A 6000-nucleotide genomic window follows, 5' to 3' on the forward strand; every position below is an offset into this window, starting at 1 on the left:
TGCTTGCTGTTGCATTGAGAAGCGAACCTGTGTGCGATGTTCGTACCCACTGCTATTCGCAGCTCAGCCTCTGCGTCCACACGATTTCTGTATTTCGACTTCAGTGCTGCCAATGCTGAAAATCCTTGCTCACACATATATGAAGTTGAAAATGGCAGCAGAACTTTCATTGCTTTCTCAGAAAGTAGAGGATATTCACCGTTGACGCTAATCCAGAATGTTGGCACTGGTGTTGTTTGTTCAGGGATTGGTCACCCGAAAGGTCGATGAGCTGCTCTTCTTCTTGCGTGGACAACCCGCTTGTGCTAGGATCAGCCAGAAATGGATTACGAATCCAATCGTATTTAGTCACATCAATTTCAGCGAAATAATGCTGAAACCTTTCTTGCAGTCCGTTTAGATGGGCAATAATTACATTCTTCACCTGATCAAGATTCAAGTTGTCAGCCTTGCACTTACACAAGCACGGAAACATATCAAAAATATTTTCTTGGCGTATCTTTTGCGTCCACAACGAAATTTTTCGGACGAAAGCATTCATCTTGTCAGTTGTTTGTAATATGGTGGTGTCCTTCCCTTGTCTGGTCATCGCCTTCTGTCAGGGACCTATAGAGTACTAGGCCTGAGCACGTGGGATGAAAGGGTGTGAATGATCACACAAGACGGTCAAAAATGATCTTTCGCTAATAGTGACAGGGTTATTATTTGTTGTTCCCTAGGACTTGTTTTTGAGCATTGTCTCTTAGTCCTATTATGATGGCAGTCTTGCTTAGGTATTTTCCAGGTCTTAGAGACTATGGAATAATGGTCCTCGTCGGGATAGTCTAGATCCTTCTGAGTCCACTGGCCCCGTCGACTAACCCGCGTGACACAGCACATGAACCAATAAACGGCGAACGAATCAGAATCAGTGACAGTATGACCCCCTTCTTGACTTTTGTATCTACTCCTAACGCTATTGGGTTCTGTCAGCTTGTTGTTGTAGATGACTTGGTAGTTTAAACTTTTGTGAAGTGTCTTTCTCCGGCAAACATTTGTACTCTATGTGTGTGTGTTTTCGGATAAAGAAGACTTGTGGTGAAATAGTGAGAGGAATGTCTTTAATACCTAATATTGTTAAACTGATATAAAAAAATGGCTGAGCTCTCAGTGGTGTTGTGTATGACGCCAGTTAGTGTCAAGGCTGTGGGTCTACAGCACGAGACGAGGTCACTGACTCTACTGATGCCGTCCCACGAGCTCCCTGCTGCACACAGAGACAGGGAAAATGCTTCTTCCATTCCATGAACTGTCAAGCACTTACGAAAGCGTTTTAACAATTGTACATCAAGTAGAGGAGAATCATCCGTCGATCTACACAAAGCGAGAATAAATTGTTTACACTTTGCTTTATTCTTTTTAACCGGTTTCTTTTCCATTGTAGTTTTCATGTCAGTTAACCTTTTTTCTTTGTTATAGGTTATTATTTTCTTAGACATATAAATGTTTTGAATGAAAGACTAGTTCCGAAGAAAAAAACACAACATCCAAGTGTGCAACACTGTACGACGATAGACCTAAGTATTTACAAAGTTGTACATCCCTAATCTTTTCTTCTCTTCCTACAAATTTCGTTACAGAGAACTGTATATGTATATTGTGTGCCTCTCCTTAATACTCTTGTGTCTCTGATTGTCCATGAGCAAAGACTGCAGAAAACCTTCCTTGACGCTGACCTTAGCAACAGTATCGACCTTCCCTTGTGACATCAGTGTCCAGTCGCGCTGTCCATATTAGAGATCAGAAGAATAAACTTTTTTTTTATTTTGAAAGTTTTGTTTCTTTAAGCACATATCTACAGTTTTCAAATGGTACATAAAATAGTCAGAAGGACAGACAATACTTAAGAGCTGTTGTCTGACTTGTTAGAGACAAAAGTGAAAACGGATGTAGTAGATACAATAACAAGATTGTGAGGACTCGGGGCAGCATCTCAAACCAAGAACTTTTATTTAGGTCCTCCGGCTTTCACAGTCATCCTTTCTTGTACATAATAAAAGAGTTGATAAAACATCTCCACACTGTGATCGAAACAATTTTTTGTCAGATTAATTTTTGTTTCTGAAATACAACAAGAATCGTTAAAACTTTACTGTAAAAAGTGTGTTTTTATGACAATCCTATTTAGCAAATTTATTAATGTAATGTTTGTGTAATCCTAATTTTGCTTTTGACTCTCTAGTTGTAGAAACATCGCAGGGCCTAGAGATCAAAACCAAGCAAAATGAAGATGTTTGTGCACTTAGTCAAGATGAACGCTGCCTTTCGGAAGTCAACACTCATCAGTACTTTACAACAAGAGAGGAGCAAGAGATGACACAACAGATGTAGTGAAGTTTCTCTAAGATGTAAATTTCTACAGCAATTATGTGTGTGTGTGTGCGCGCGCGCGTGCTATTTCTCAAATTGTGCGGTTTGTTGTCTAAAGCAGAAATGTCAAACACACGGCCAGGAAGTGCACAGACATTTCAGACTAAGTAAAAATTCTCATTCGAACGAGGTGTCGATCCTCAAGACAAAACGCTGAAAAAAGTTGCAAATAAATGTTTGTTTCTAAAAGTGGTTATTTTTGTAGAATATATTTGTTGGTGTTCATTATAATTCTATGTTTCCATTTCAAAATTCTTTTTATTTTCTTTTGTGAAACTACTTTATTACCTTGTATTCATTTAGCTGCTAAACCTGTTTTACGGACATTGTATGTTTTTAACTTTAACAAACAGACATATTTTTCAATAACATTTTATTTAGTAACTTTTATTATTTGTAGTGTGTGGCGTTTGACAGCACAAACGTGACCCATGTGACCCTCAGCTTGATGTGCCTTCTCTAGAAAGTTCTTTGTCTGCATGTCTTAGCCAACAAACACAGATGTTGGTGAACTTCATGAAGATGAGTGCTGGCGATCGGAAAGAAACACTCATCAGTTCTGAACAACTGGAGATGCGAACACAGATGTGGCGCGAACATGGAGTGGAGTGGAGTGGCTGGCTCCGTGACCTACAAACGTTTATGTGCTTTTAGTGCTTTGATATGAAACTGAAATTTTATAGATTGTTTTTCATGCAAATGTTATCTCCAAAACGTTTGTGATGTTTAACAATTTATAGTAGAACTTCTTTACAGTTGCAATGCTAAATACTTTTAGGCCTTAAGTGCATTTAGTTACACAGTTATAAACAGATCCTTCACCTTATCCCAGACACAGTTTTAAAGCAACCCTTGTTTTAAATAGATAAGAGGATTAAGGATGACTGCGTTCATAAAACGACTCTCATGTAAAATCAACAAAGCGGAAACTGTTTATAAATCGGGTGATGAACTACATTTTTGACATAGTCTGAAATGTTCTAATTATTTAATAAGAGGTTATATGCCATAATTAAAGTGTGTAAGCGTATTTCTGTGTGGGTCAATATTTTACACAAACACAGTTTTGCGAACATCGGGTAGTCGCGGCTTCTGAAAGTTCTTATGTTAATAAGTCTGTTCTCTGTCAGTCCAGTAAAGGACAAAGATTCCATAGGACAATTTTAAATAGCATTTCCTATTTTTTTAACTTTTAGTTGGGTGAGCTAATATAATCTTTTACATTGTGTTCATGTACACCTACGAGCTTGGAATCAGCACATACATAAATGTGACCCTCCACGACGAAATGAGTCTTAAGTCAATTGCATATTTTTGAAAAAGTACAGAGTCTGAACTTTCTTTTGATACAAAAAGTGTTCTTCTTGTCTTAAAATTGATTGAGTTATAAACGTTTGAATTGTGAAAGTTCGGTAACGGCCATTTTGAGAAAATCGTGTTAAAAGATTAGCGTCGAGATGGCCGACCAGGTTTGTTTACTCCTAAATCTTTCGATCGGTTAATATTTGAATCATTCTTTAATGAAGTAAGACATACAGACTCTGGGCTTTCTGACAAGGTATAACACAAGGAGGTTATGACAGAGAAACATTATCTAAAAAGCGTTTGAATTTCATTTTTCTGCAAGAGTCGGTACGGATCGCAGTAGGGTACTTCAAATAAAACATATTTTAAGTCATTTCCGTGACAATAAAAGGATCTCTTATAAAATAAGGACATTGTCAGAACTTGGTATAAATAAGACAACATTCAATTTTAAATGATGACAAACGTGTGTTAATTTTATCTGAAATTTGTTTTAATGGTTAACTGTACTGAACAGCTTGTGTCAGCCTTAAACTATTTGTGACTTGGACTCTCTGATGGCAGACACATCGCAGGACCTGTAAATTCAAGCAAAAAAAATGTTTGTGACCTTGATCAAGATAAACGCTGGCTGTCGGAAGACAACACTCATCAGTACTTGACAACAAGAGAAGACCTAGAGATGTGAACACAGATGCAATGAAGTGTTTTTTCCTCTGGCATAAATTAGAAGTGCAATTGTCTGTCTGTGTGTGTGTGTGCGCGCGCGCGTTAGCCTTTCAAAACAATTGTTCATAAAAAACATTTTAAGATGCCGAATAAATTCAGCAACGGTTTAAAACTGTTTTATTGAAAAAAGGATTTAGTGCATGGCATGTAAGACTTCTTTGTTTTTTGTTTTTTGTTTTTTGTTTTTTGTTTTTTGGGCCGTGGGGCTGGCGACATAAAAGTGTGCAGCTGAAGATGAAGCGAAAGGCCTGTAGTAGCATTTAAACTTTATATTATACACGATACTGACAATAGTTAAATAGATCTTTTATCGTGAAAGTGAGATTTCTATATTTTTGACGACGATAAAGGTTATCATCATCAGCTTCGTCGTCGCCGCCGTTTTCACTGTCATCGTCATATCATTATCAGCCATACATCGTGTTCTCTCAATTTGTCTATGTTAAAGAACTTGCTTACCCCTGTTTTAATAAGATAATAATTGTCCGATATTCGTTTTCTATACAAAAATTTCCTGTTAAGTATACAACAGTCTTTATTAAATTACAAGAAGGAAAAGTTGAATAATAAATATCGTTTTTTAAGTTTTGCCTCTTTGTTTAAATCCACTCAAACATTTGCCACTGTTAATATCATATCGTCACAATTAAAAGACTTTATCATATCACTAAATATTGAAAGATTTATTGATTTAATGACAATTAGAAGAGTCTAATTACGATATCTGACATTTAACTAATAGATGATATACACTTGTTCACAAGGTGTTATTGTCATTTAGCAAAAAATATCCAAATTCAGCAGATGTTTTATGTTCCGGGCTCAGGTTGTTTCCGAGATGAAATCCACCCTGACCCGGGTAATGGCAGCTCAGGAAGATGACATCTTGCGCGTGACTCATGTTGTCTACAGGCACGAGCCTCGTCACGTCCATGTAAGAGACGAACAGTTCATGGTGGTAGACCTCGACAGATTTTCTGTCATCAACTTTTGTCTCTCTCTTTTCTGACAAGATCCATTCGAAATTCTCGGCAATTTTTATGTCAAAGGTACCCTTACTGCTTTTGTTGTGCACCTTATTGCTGCTGGATGCCTGAATATAATCAACTGTCTATGAAGCTTTCACAACTGTATTTTTTGGAACATTTCAATATCATAAGCATACGTACGCACACAAAGACAAAAACATACACTACTAAACTCATAAACTCACACATAAATCTATAAACATCAGATCGATTTTTTTTATCATACAAACAATTATTTAGAAGCACATAATACCGAAAACATACAGAAAAATGTAAGCATGGGACTTAAGTCCTTTACAGGAGACCCAGTATTGTTGCCACTCTGTGCTGTAGGGAAGGTGCAGGGTCACAACTCTCCATTGCCCTAAAGATGTGGACCTGATTACTTGAAGATGGTAAGAGAAAGTGAATGCCCCATAAAGCGTCTGCGATCTCGTTTGTGATACAATATTTGCTTAGATATTGCAGACAAAATCATTTAATGAGACACTTTTAGGAACATTTAGCTTACAACACTAGCAGACTTTAT

Source organism: Pomacea canaliculata, linkage group LG7 (genome assembly GCF_003073045.1).
Source record: "Pomacea canaliculata isolate SZHN2017 linkage group LG7, ASM307304v1, whole genome shotgun sequence".
Classification (NCBI taxonomy): domain Eukaryota; kingdom Metazoa; phylum Mollusca; class Gastropoda; order Architaenioglossa; family Ampullariidae; genus Pomacea; species Pomacea canaliculata.